Consider the following 13,989-nt stretch of genomic DNA (forward strand, 5'->3'; position numbering starts at 1 on the left):
AAAAACTACAGTGCACCTCATGCTATGGGGAAGTCACAGAGGGCAGAGTGGTATGTGCCCAGGATACAGCTCCCAAGGCAGCCCAGGGATGGTGGCTGCAGCAGTGGATACAGCTGAAAGCAGGGAGCAGAGCTTAGCAGCTGGCACAAGCTTATTTTTAGCAGCAAAGTGCCGCAGAGTTTGAGAGGTTTTAAGACACAGACCAAGGTTTAGCTTGAGTCTGTGTGCTAGGGAAACAGAACCAGCAGCTAAAGTAATAAAATAAAAGTATGGAAAGTTTTACAGAGGGATTCTTACCAGTCCCCAAGGCAGCAGTAACATCAGAAGAAGCAAGGAGGGCTCGGTACGGTCTTGATAATCAGGAGATCTCTCAGGCTGCAATTCGTTCTTCTTGGGTTTATTTTTTTTAAAAACCGGGGGTATGCTCAAAAATAAAACGAGAGCGGAGAGAGGACCCCTCAAAACCCCTGGCTGATCAGACCAGGCAGCAATGCAGGAACCTTTCTGATGTTTGTTTCAAAAATGTCTGTTTTTAAAGGCCAACTTAGGCAGTTTCCCGCCAGTGATCCTGATAGGCTCCCTCTGTCACAGGGGAGGAGGCACAGGGAAAAACTGCAGGTGAGCACAGAGACATACCTGGGCAGAGTCCTGTGCAATAAGTGACTCAAAAGCACATGAGGCCTATGACTCATGCCCAGGATCTTAAAAACACAATAGGTCTTGCAGCTTTGGACATTGCCTGCCCTACACCAAGCCCAGGTTTAACAAGGTGATAACAGGACTAACCCTTTGAACAGGGCAGTGGTCCCACTTAACACGCAGCACAAGTGGCCATCCCTTTGAGAAGGGCAATGGCTCTTGGTAAACAACTTAAGGGGCCCTCCTTTTGAGAAGGGCAGTGGCCCTGGTAAACAACTTAACAGCCAGGGAAGGGCGGCCACAGGAGGAGAACAAAACCAAAATGGAGTATGGGGACAGCTGTAAGAAACAAAATGGAATGGGGGATAGCTGTAACAGACAATTTTCAAAAAAAATTAGCCTAAAGCTTATTACAGTTAGCTTCCATTCTACACAAAATACAAAGCAAGAGGTAGGGCATGGGAGAAATTTAAGGATAAAATCTTATAATATGAACGTTACTATGGTTACAATTTCCTTCTTAGGAATAAATGTTAATACAAATTCTGTAATACATTGATAGCTGGTAAAGTTGAAGCCATAGCAACAATAATGATTATAAATCAGTGCATAACATAGGACCCTGATTCACCAAGGAATTTAAGCATGTACCTAAGGCAGTGGTTCCCAAACTTGTTCTGCCACTTGTGCAGGGAAAGCCCCAGGTGGGCCGAGCCGGTTTGTTTACCTGCCGCGTCCACAGGTTCAGCCGATGGCAGCTCCCAGTGGCTGCAGTTTGCTGCTCCAAGCCAATGGGAGCTGCTGGAAGCGGCGGCCAGTACGTCCCTTGGCTTGTGCCGCTTCCCACAGCTCCCATTGGCCTGGAGCAGCGAACTGCGGCTACTGGGAGCCGCCATCGGCTGAACCTGCGGACGCGGCAGGTAAACAAACTGGCCTGGCCCGCCAGGGGCTTTCCCTGCACAAGCGGCGGAACGAGTTTGGGAACCACTGGCCTAAGGAGTAGTCCCACTGAAATCAGTGCCTTACTGAATTACGTTTTTATTTCCTAAAGGAAGAAAACTCACTATTAAAATGTGGCTGATTTAGTACTGAGAGTCACTCCTTAGAATTTGGTATATTTGTTTTTAAAGACCTAAGTGGAATTGGAAACCAGTGAGATGGGAAACAACAGAGGATGTAGTTAAAGCTTACTTGACAGATAAGCTTGAATATTTGATGGTCGTGGTGGTGAAAGGCATGTGAAAGCAAGTAATCCCTTGTGTTATCAGATGTGAAAGTTGCAGTTAGAAAATGTTACAAAAGTAATGATAGTTACAGATGTTTTTTATTTTGGATTTGGTTTATTACATTTTTTGTTAAATGAAACTTTGGTAAAGAGAACCTGAGAAGAAAATCTGTGTGAAACTGAAGAAAACCTATGAAGTTAAATTTTTTTATCCATAGGATGTCACCAGAGTACAGAGAGTCAGAGTTCAGAAATGTGAAAGTCATTTATAATTTCTCTCTTGCTGTTTAGTTTGGGATCTTAGCATCTGATCTTGCAAACCTGTACTCACATGAGTAGTCCCATCGACTTCAATATACACAATACAGCAATAAGGTCAACATTTCAATAAACCATATGGACATATTCTAGTGACGGAACCTATTTAATGGCCTAACAAATAAATGCCTCCTTCCACATTTTAAAAAATTTCATATTTTAAGTACCATAGAATAGGTAGAAAAAGTTGGGAGTTCACTATCCTATTCCATGCCTTTCTCTAACAAAGGGCATAGGCTGCTCTTAGTTAAGTCATACTCTGTACTATCTCCATTATCCTTATTCATGATGTCCTCTTTTTATCCTGTGCACTTTCTTCCCGGTGATCACCTGTGTATGAAACGCTGCGGGAAGCAGCGCGGGCCAAGGAACGTACTGGCTGCGGCTTCCAGCAGCTCCCATTGGCCTGGAACAGCGAACTGCAGCCACTGGGAGCCGCAATTGGCCGAACCTGCGGACGTGGCAGGTAAACAAACCGGCCCAGCCTGCCAGGGGCTTTCCCTGCACAAGTGGCGGAACAAGATTGGGAACCACTGCATTAGGGAGTTGAGCAATCAGGGGCGGCTCTAGACATTTCACTGCCCCAAGCACGGTATCATGCCGTGGGGGGCGCTCTGCTGCTCACTGGTCCCGCAGCTCCGGTGGAGCTCCTGCAGGCATGCCTTCGGAGGGTCTGCTGGTCCTGTGGCTTCGCTGGAGCCGCAGGACCAGCAGACCCTCCGCAGACACACCTGTGGGAGGTCCACCGGAGCCACGGGACCAGTGGACCCTCCGTGGGCATGCCAACGAAGGCACCCTGCCTGCCACCCTCCCGGCGACCGGCAGAGTGCCCTCTGCGGCATGCCGCCCCAAGCACGTGCTTGGCATTCTGGAGCCTGGAGCCACCCCGTGAACAATTCTACAATAGGTGCTGAACCCTCTCAACTCTGATAGAAGCCAATGGGATTTGAGAGCACTGAACAGGTTATGCTTGTAAGGTTGCTTGCCTTATACTTTGGGAGGTGTTGCCACTGAATTGAGAAGGAGCCGTAGGGAAATAAATGTTACCATAGAATGCAATAGTGGCATTTGTGTAGTCTGTCTGCAATGGGGTACTTACCACAAGACTGACGTGGTTTGTTCCCTCTGTATCTGGAGACCTTCCAAGGCAGGAGGAAGTTACAAACAAGAGTCTTATACGTACTATTTTATAGCCCTGGAAATGGAAAGTTTAAAGGCCAGATTAATTTACACTAAGGCCCCTTTAAAGGAATCTGGCAGTGTATCTGGGCCTAAAAGCAGGTTTAATATTTATGCCTACTTTGTGGTCCCTTTACACTGCCAGTTACATTTACACACGCTCTAAGGTCTCTTTACATTGCTAGACCAGAGTAAAGCAGCCTTAGTGTAAAAGAGAATCTGACCTATATATCTTATAAACCTTTATAATAGTAATTTAAACACATTATTTAATTTCTTGGGCATTTTTATTAAGTATTTACTTATCTTCCCAAAAATGTGGTTATGAACAGAGGGGCCAAATTCTGCTCTGTCATATCAGTGTAAATGCAGAGTAACTCCAGTGAAGGCAATAGAGTTATTCCAGATTGGTGCTGGCATTAGTCAGAACAGAATTTGTCTCAGGCACCCCTAAATCTAAACTGAAATTTTGAAAAGAAAAGCCTTTGATGTGTATATGTTACAAAAAAATCCCATCATTCTAATGAGTAGATGAGTTGGCCAGGCTTAGTGTAACAACTGTGATGAAATATTTAATCATAAAACACCTCACCCTGAAAGAGAAAGATGCTACATTATTTATACATCAGAATTTTTCCAGGTAGCTATTTCACTGACAAATCACTTTAATCTGTCAGACTGATCATTTGACTTTACTTCTAAATTGGTCCACTATTGACTGTCTTTAGTATGCAGACACATTAGTGGGTATGGTTGGGAGAAGGCAGACACATCCACAAAGATTGTGTCACTCACTTAGGAAATAGTGAGAGCTTCAGCATGGTGTCTCTTTAAGGGCTTAATACCTGTATTTCCTCACATTGTATTTATGTAGCTTGGTCTCTCAGTGCGTGGGATATTTACAATGATAACTTCTGTTGGTGAAGCTCTAGATCTTATTCTTCTGTGTACTAATGAGAGACTACACGTGACATTAGGGAAGTGGGCAAGAGGAATACAAAAAACAAGATTGTGGTTGTTTACATGGCCTACATCATGTTATTTCTGTTTTGATTCTTATTACTGTCTTTGTGTGTGTTTGTCCTAAATGTGGTGTCACTTCAGTTACAATATGCTGAGGCGTCTGTTTCAACTATACATGATTTCTTCCTTTGTCTCTAAAAATATTGTTAAGGGATAGTTATAGTTTGGCATTGGCCAGAGAGGCATTCTAGAAATAGGTTTGGCATTAGGTGAGAATGATGATGACATTGTGTAACATGTAGTTGGTACCAGGGTGGCATGGTGGTGGAGTAGAGGAGAGCGCACACACACGCACACGCACACGCACACGCACACGCACACGCACACGCACACGCACACACACACACACACACACACACACACACACACACACACAAAACCCTCGTAGTACTGCCCCATTTCTCCTCAAGTTTATGTTGGAGAACTGTTGATGGAGCTCCAAATGGTTTGGGTCTAGCTCCAAGTCTGTGAGGTGAAGCATTCCTGGCAACTACTTTCACCTGTTACCACCATCAATCTACTCATCCTAAATCCCTCATAAGAAAGTACAAACACAGCCCTAACTAGAGTAATTGGTACTCAGCCTTAGACAGTCCATTCTTGGCCAGACTTTCCACCACTTTCCTAAAAGCCAATGCTGATGGTTTGTCAGTCATCCCATTTTGGCATTCAAGATCCAATATGCCCCCTCCATTGTTCTATAAACCTTTATAGAGATCTAGTTAGCCGACTGCCTAGACCCAAAAGGTGATACCTAGCATGTGAGAGGTCATGGCTGAACAAGCAAGTCCTTTTGCCTTTAGTGCCCAAGTGAGTTTCTCAGTGGTTCCTTGGGAATAAGCAAAGCATCTGGCAATCATGTATCATTCAAAACATGCAAAGAATTTGTTGAAAACTCCCCTGTAAGAACAGTAGGTCGCTTTTCCATAATATCAAAAAACAAACAAACAAACAAAGCCCACAAACCAACTAAAACCCAACAAGCTAGCTCTAAATTTAAAAAAATGAACTATAAAGGGAATTTCATCAGTCTCAAGACAATCTGAGTGTATTCTGTAGATTTATTTTATGTTTATGCCGATATGAGTCATACAAATAATGAGTATCTCGAATGGGCCAATCTATTGGTTATTGTAAGTGTAATCAAAACACCTTTACAGATAACAAAATCCTTCAGAGATCAGGATGCAATTTGGGTAGAAAGAAAAGACTTTGTATAGACAAAAGATAAAAAGAGTATAAAATAGACCTCTGAGAGGGATAGATCACGGATGAAAAACTCATTCATGTTTCTTTTTTCTCCTTTGATTCATCAAACGAACTGGGGAAATTATACTCTTGTCTTCTAGTAATCCTAGGTTACCAGTTCTCTTTGCACTAAGCATACCGAAGGCTTGATTCTTTTACAAATGTCTAGTAAATTCAGGGTACACCATCTCAAAGCCTTTGAAAACCACATACTATATCCCACGGTTAGTTTTACCTTATCTTTACAATAAAAAAGGCTCATCCTAATCTGGTAGCACACTTAACCATGAGTATCAATAGCAGAACCAATTAACTTCTCTCTTAGATGCAATAACTAATATTCATCAACCTTCTAAGATGCAGAGAAAGTAGACAAATGGATGGCTGTGAGTATATTTACATACAGAATCAGCGGAAGAAAGGCAAGCAGTAGACATAACAAGTTTGATTTTATTAAAACATTTGATAGTGTCTCATAAAATCTCATTCTGAGCTCAATTTAGATTGTTTGGATATTAACACTGTAATGTGAAATTAAACAGTCTGGACTGTAAATTCTGTTGAGCTGTGTAGCACTGCATCATAGACATTTGTATTGGTGTTGAGTCCATCCTTATTAAATATATTAGGGTCTGATTTTTGCCTGGTTCTTGTGCAGGGGTAGCATTTGCAGGTCAGTGGACACTAGGGGTTTTCCTTCCCACGTTGTGCAGGCCATGCAAAGGCCAGGCCAAACTGCTGCTCCCTCCCAGGCTTTGCAGTGTGTGCATGGTGCCCCAAAGATGGTGAGAGAGGATGTTGGACCTTGTTCTGTCTGGCCATGCTGGGAGTGGGAATAAGCTACACCCTATGAAGGGATGTCGTAGTGAATGTGAGGCCTCTGCATGCCCAGCCCGCTGTTGTCCCTGGGAGATGCAGAGGGCAGCGTTGTCACCACCAAGGCAAGGCTGTGCCTAAATAGCACAATCAAGCCCTTCCTGAGCAGGAAAGGGAAGAAATCAGCATATTGATGAAATATGCAGATGGCAGTCAGTTGGGAGATGTTGTGAACAGTAACAAGAATAGAACCATAATACATATGACTGTAGAGAGAATAAAAACATAACACCTTGTTACCAGAGAGTGACGAGCTGATGGGGAGTTTTTTTGCAAAAGCATTTTTTGTGAGGAAAATGCTGATTTGTCAAACCCTGCTCCATTTTGATGAAGCTTTTGTTGGAAAAGGTTTTCACGTCCAGGATGGAATTTCTGGTAGAGGAAGGCGGGAGAGTCAAGGGCAGGGACTCCAGAAGAGCCAGTAGCCTGGTGGTTAGGACATTCCCCTAGCATATGGGAGACCTAGGTTCAAGTCCCTGTTCTGGAGCAGGGACTTGAACCTGGGTCTACCACATCCTAGGTGAGTGCCAAAACTGCTGGGGTATAAAGTTTCTCTTGCACACTCCATGAACATGTAATTATTTAGGAGTGTTTGAGAGAGAGAGAGACTGACCATATAGCCCAGCGTTTAGGGCACTGATTCATAGCAGGGACTTGAACTTTGGTCTCCTGCATCCCAAGTGAGGCTTCTAACTACCACGCTATAGGCTATTCGGAGGTGTGTGTGGGGAGTCTCTCTGTTTTTTTTGCAAAAAAACTTCAAAAGGTCTCGAGATCATCCTGATGTTAAATGGGAAAACTGAGAAACTATTTCCCACTCTACTCTAATATTGATAAGTTACAGGAAATTCAGAGAAGATAAACAAAAAATGTTTGGAGGTCTAGAACAATTTGTTTATGATAAAAGTTTAAAAAGATTTTACTTTAGTTTGTCTAAGTAATGACTACAATGAGACAAAAATCTATAGGTATTTGAAGGGTTTACACCTTATCTGTCTTAGAGTTTTCCATGGGGCATATTACCAAAGTATTGAAGTGCTTATGGATGGAGAATTATTATTTATGAGTATAAACAGGGATATAACTAGGAGTACTGGAATAAATTTAAGAAAGGGAACATTTTAGACTATCAAGAAAAAAATTCCAACACTGAGATCTATTAGACCACATAGACTATTCTTCCAAAGAAAGTGGTGGGGCATTTAAAACGTAACCAGATATTGGTAAATGTACAGTAGGGGATGCTCCTGAACCAATAAGTTTAATTAGTCCATCGCCCTAATGTAGTTCTTAATCTACAAATTATATAATTCTACATGTCATCCTGTTAGTGTAAAAGTCATGAGAAGACTGTTTTGAGTATCAAGCTGGCTCCCAGCACTCTCTGGAGGACATCTTCCAGATCTAACCAAATCAGATCAGACCTGAGTACAGGAGGAACAAGCTGCCCCTGAGCCAGTGCAGCCAGTTTGTGCTGGCACTTTTGTGTGTCATCAGTCATGTCTGCTGACTGTGAGAGAAGATTTTCTGCATTTCGCTCCTGCTTCCCAACTGTGTTGGATGTGCAGAGAGATGATTGAACTGACTTCTGTTTCTTATGCATCACAGCAGCAGAATTGTTTGCCAAGTCCCAATACGTTACATTTGTGCAAGTCGACTGAAGTCAAAGGGGTGAGCATAGATATAATTCAGGGAATAATCTGAAGACCGTAGGGATGCACAGGTGAAAATGAGGGCTTAATTTGGACTGTAGAACCTTCATTTATTGATGTATAAAAAGGAAAGAATGCTGATTGACTTGCTGAGCCCAGGCTGAATTTGCAGTTTGCAGAGGTGAATGGGAGCAGGAAATATTGTTTTACTTGTAAAATGAGAATATTTAATACGGAGTAATTGAGACAATCAAGTTTGCTTGCTCAGTTTTGGACTGCTGCCTAATTGGACTCTAAAGGTTAAGTCATACCTGTTGTTTGGCAGTGTGCAGGTGATGCACTTTATATAAGCCCAATGTCTATATTCCAAAAATATGTGTGAATTCCTTTGAAGCCTTTTTTGCAGCCATACTCTAGCTGGCAACATGCAGGGAAGGAGGAAGACCCCTAGGGAGAAGCTTAACCCAGTTCTGGCCAGACCAAGGACAGACAAAGAGACTTGGATGGGGAAGGCTTTGGAAATCTGGAACAAAGACCTTTGAACTGGATTAAAGGTCAGCCCCTGTCCCACATGGAGGAGGAGTATTCTGAGAGATGCTGATTGGAAATTAGTGATAGGGCTTGCAGGTATATGGGCTCTCTTCTCGCCCAGCTTGGTGTGGTCAGGGCTATTTAACTAAGCAAGGAGAAGCTTAAAGGTTAGGTAGGGTTTATGTGTATATGACTTTTCTGTTAGTTTAACCTCATTTCTCAAACAGTTGTATTCCTCTTCACTAATAAATAATGTTTTTTGTTTGGAAAGGGCTGAACTGTATATTTGCCTGCATTTTCTGGTTACTAAGTCCCCAAGAGAGAAGATGCTTGCAGGAAACCAAGCCAAATTGGCTCTGCTAAAGGCACCACAGTGAATAACGGGGTGCTGAAGCTTGCGAACTCAGTCTAAGAGTGGTAAATTCACTGTACTCCCTCTTAAATGAACTGGAGGTTCAGGGCCTATCCCTAGGAAAGGTGCACTCACAAGAGACTGTTCAGGGGTACAGGGCATAGCATGCTCTGTAATAGTAAATAAAAAGAATTTTAATCTAGCGTAGGTACTCTAGATTTTGGGAGGTTTATCAGGGACTTTCAAGTGCTGATTTTTCTTAGGGCTTCAGGGTACAATTTGTAAACTTGAATATGTGTTGGACAGCATTTTTGTAATTGTTCCATTAGCTGTCTCACTATGATATCTGTTATCACAAGAACATCAATACATCTTTGTCTATTATGTTGAGCCTACCAGAGGGCAGATTGGGCTTAGAAGGTAGTTATAAGGAGCTGTTTTTCTCCTTGATTCGTGTCTAACCTCCTTTTCATGGTCCTGTGGCTTACTCAAGCACATTGAAAAAAGAACAGAGTCACGGGTGTTAGAAGAACTATTCAGGACTTAAAAATATCTTGAGGTGAGAATGTGTCAGTACTGAAAAGGAGTTTGATCTGGGTGGGCGTTAGATACTGAGTGAGCTAGAATGAGGAATGTAGGCAGAGTGTTTTCATGACTGCAAACAAGAAAGGACCCTGTTATATCTGTTGAAAGAATGAAGCATGTGCTCTCCTTTCCCTGCTTTGGCCAATGTCCTACCATTTCCCCTCCCCTTTGAACTCTACTTGTGGGGATTAGCCCAGCTGGTAATGCAAGGACTGGGAATTGTCACTATGCAGGAGCTCCAGGGGAAATGGAAAATTTCCTGCATCCTCTCCACTCGCTACCATGTTGTTGCACAGAATCAAGTCACAATCTAGCCCTTACTGTATATTTGAGGATGTGTATTGTCTTCGGACTGGCTCTGGTGGCATGATGAATTTAAAAAAATTCATTGCATTTTAACAAAGTATTCAGCTGCCTTTGACCATACAGGACCATAAATGTTAATGATTTATTATAGTATGCTGTTAGTTGTAGGCATGTCGGTCCCAGGACATTAGAGAGACAAGGTGGTGAGGCAACATCTTTCTCACCAACGAAGTTGGTCCAATAAGAGACAAGCTTTGTGTGGCTCGAAAGCTTGTTTCTCTTTCCAACAGAAATTTGTCCAATAAAACACATCACCTCACCCACCTTCTCTGTCTAATAATTTATTCTTGTAAGTTTTATTAATTTTTAAGGACAGAAATGGGTTGGTAATACTATGGAAGATTGAAGTTTACCGATTGTTGCTGTTCCTTGTTCTCAGTTTGCAGCAGGGCTTTAAATTAAAAACAAAACCCAAGTAGGTTTTGCACAGTTCATGTATCAGACTGAAGTACCAATTTACAGCAGGGCTAAAAAAATGCTCGGAAAATTGGTGCAATGTGGCATGCAGTTGAAAGAGCAAGCCTAGATTCTGAAATGAAAAACAGCAAGTAAAAAGATCCTGCATGGATTTAAAATGAAATCACATTAAAAAAAAAAAAGTAGCTCTGGTTTATAGAAGGAAAAGTGTGAATAAGTTGAATCACAGGAAAAGCAACAATGTGTTAGATATAACTGCATGCCTTGTCGTAGGTAGTGTTTATCTGACACCTGGTGTCATGCTGCCAGGAGTGGCTCATGACTGTGAGGCCTGGTCTACACTGTGGGGGGTATCGGTGTAAGATACGCAGCTTCAGCTACAGGAATACTGTAGCTGAAGTCGAGGTATCTTATTCTGACTTACCTCCTGTCCTCACAGTATGTGATCAGCGTCTGTGGCCCTCCCCGTCGACTCCGCTACTGCTGCTCGCTCCGGTGGAGTTCTGGAGTCAACGGGGAGCACATTTGGGGATCGATATATTGCAGCTAGATGAGACGCGATATATCGATCGATCGCTACCTGCCGATATGGCGGGTAGTCTGGACATACCCTGAGTGTCTACCTGAGGGTAGATTGTCAAAAGCAGGGCATACAACACCTTAAAATTGTTAGTATATTCTATAATTGGATTTCATCAACCCAGTACTAAATATGAACTCCCAAAGTACAACAGTAGTCTTATAATTACTCCTGAGGGCATTCTGCACCAAAAAATTAAGAATTCTGTGCCAAAAATTAAAAATGTTGTGCACAATATTATAAAATTTCTGCAACATTTTGCAGAATTTTATATATCAAATAAATGTGAAAGATTCACTATGGTATTGTGGAGTGTGGAGCACAGGCCACTGGCTGCACAGAGGTGAGAGATCACTGTGTAGCTTCCCCCCCAGGACACAAACTCATCAGTCAGGCTGCACTCAACCCTGACACAGCGAAAGGACCCGGCCTACCCCAGAAACACCCCAGGCCCTGCCCCTCTGTGTGGGTAGGCAAGCACAGCAAGGCAGGATCCAAGTATGGAGGGGATTAATGTGGGGAGATCCAGGTGCAGGTTGAGAGGGTTCTGTGTGGGCCAGTCTGGGTGTGAGAGGGATCTAGATGCAGAGGGGCTTGTTGCAGGGGTTCTGGGTGCAATGGTAATGGGACGTTGTGGGGGTGTGTGTGCAGGTGAAGGTGGTTGGGGCTCAGCGGGGTAGGTCTGGGTGTAGGCGGCAATAGAGCTTGGCAGAGGGGTCTCGGTGTGGGGGGCTCAGTTGCGGGTCCAGATGCTGGTGGAGTGAGGATCCAGATACAGCTGGTTGGGGCTCGGTAGGTGGGGATCTGGGTGTGGGTGGTTCGTTGGGGTGATCCAGGTTCAAGGGGAGTGGAGCTCATCGGGGGGTGGGGTTTGAGTGTGTGAGGAAGTGAGGCTTGGCAGGAGGACCTGGGTATGAGGGATCTGGATGCATGGAGGTTGGGCAGATGTGGGAGCAGCTCTCTGTCCAGGGATCCCTCCCCCTGCAGCTGAGGAGCAACGGGTGCAGGAAGTGGGGTAGTGGGGGAGTTTGCAGAGCTTCCTGCAGCTGGGGGAGAAATCTGGGGGTGGGTCTGACCTAACCCCAGATCCTGTGTAGGTGAAGAGGAAGTTCTGTCCTCTCCTAGCCCAGCTGGGACTAACAGCTGAGCCAGGCACAGGGTAGGAGCCACTAGCTAGGTTTTCCCCAGTTCCACCTCTTGCTCACTGTGATTTACCTCTCTGCTGGCTGCCCTGGGTACCCAACACATACTGCTGGGGATGGTCGCATGACTGCTCTTGTGGCTTCCCTTTGCTTCTCCATCAGGAAGTCATTATTCTGTGGGGAAGCAAAGATATTTGTCAGGGACATAAATTCTGCACACGCACAGTGGTGCAGAATTCCCCCAGAAGTATATAATGGAACAACAAACAGTCCCCTTAGACACTCCAGTCTGTCTTGCTACCCAGGCAAGTTGGGCTATGTGACAAATGGTAACTTACACCAAAAATCGCAAAGCATCAGGTTACATTGAGTCCCAAGAGACTAGTCACTCACCCTGGTCAATTTGCATCCTAGATCTCACACCAAACAATGCTGGTAGCCAATTCTATAGAAAGGAATGCATATAGAATCTTTGATAATCAACACAATGACCACTTGCCTTCAAATGTGCAAGAATTAGTACTTTCTTCCTTTATTTCTTCATTTGCATTACGCAAGGCTTCTTTCTCGTTTGATGGGTTATTTAGTTTTAGCAGGGGTATGCAACCTATGGCATGTGCGCCAAAGGCGGCGCACGAGGTGATTTTCAGTGGGACTCACACTGTCCGGGTCCTGGCCACTGGTCCGGGGGGCTCTGCATTTTTATGTACTTTTAAATGAAGCTTTTTAAACATTTTAAAAACCTGATTTACTTTACATACAACAATAGTTTATTTATGTATTATAGACTTATAGAAAGAGACCAAAAAATAAAAAGTTTATTTGATAACAATTTTATAAATATTTAACAGCTTCTGTGAAGTTAATATAGAGCTGATACTGATGGGTAGAAGCTATGCAAATTGTCATCACTTTGTGTTTTTTAAATACCTCAAAATACATAAATCCTGTAAGAAGTCTTATTCCTGAATTTTTCAATTTCAGATTAAGTACTTTAAATCATACTGTTTACTTTTGTAAAATTCCATGTCAGAATATTCATTGATGCCATAAATCCTACAGATGGAGGTTTGAGAGGGAGTTGGGAGAGAAGCAAAATGAAGCAGTTTTGTCAGTTCATGCAGCTGCACCAAACATCCTAAATCTGCTCATCATTTGGGGGATGAGAGTGGGGAGGAAGATGATTAATGGATATTTCATTCATTATACAGTTTGAATAGGGAGTCAGATTCTTCAAATACTTTGGCTGCTAGTGTCAGATGTTGGAAATAAACTTGAAGTAATGTTCTGTATCTTTGTTACCACTTCATTATTAAATGTTGGTAGAAAAGGGACCCAGTCCTACCAGGTGCTGAACACTGTTGTCTCCCATTGGTTTCAATGAGAGTTGAAGAAGCTTAGCACCTTGCCATCAGGTCTAAGCTATGTGCGTTTTTCAGATGGCAGAATAAAATATTTGTTGTACTTCAGTTATTTCAGCAAGTCTTTTCATCTTTTAGGAAGAAAATAAAATACTGAGAGAAGATATTGCAACAGTATGTCAAGGTCATGCAATACAATGCTGTGAGTTAAATAGTACAGATGCAAGACCTAAAATATGGATCTATATTAGAAAGTTCTTACATTGCTAAGTGATGCATTCATACAAATCATGGCTCTTGAAGGTCATATTTGCAGTGGATAATGGATATGAGTATTACTTTTTGGTACTTTAAGATCTTGTTTCACTTCAGCTATTGTAACTACAGATATGTTGCCTAATGTAAATACTAGTTCATCATCATTCTGGTAGGGTGAAATTTACCCTAGGACAGAAGATCTGCACAGAAACTTCATTTGAGCAACCCTTCTGCACC

At 43.0% G+C, this 13,989-nt stretch overlaps 2 protein-coding genes across 4 annotated transcripts in view; both read left to right on the forward strand.

Annotated features, from left to right (window-relative positions):
- The window catches only part of LOC127049534 (uncharacterized), a 219,596-nt gene that overhangs the window by 154,764 nt on the left and 50,843 nt on the right, over positions 1–13,989 (forward strand). The window lies entirely within an intron of this gene.
- SMYD3 (SET and MYND domain containing 3) overlaps positions 1–13,989 on the forward strand; it is a 690,401-nt gene that overhangs the window by 96,393 nt on the left and 580,019 nt on the right. The gene's annotated exons all lie outside the window — the stretch shown is intronic.

The sequence above is a fragment of the Gopherus flavomarginatus genome, chromosome 4, assembly GCF_025201925.1.
Source record: "Gopherus flavomarginatus isolate rGopFla2 chromosome 4, rGopFla2.mat.asm, whole genome shotgun sequence".
Lineage (NCBI taxonomy): Eukaryota > Metazoa > Chordata > Testudines > Testudinidae > Gopherus > Gopherus flavomarginatus.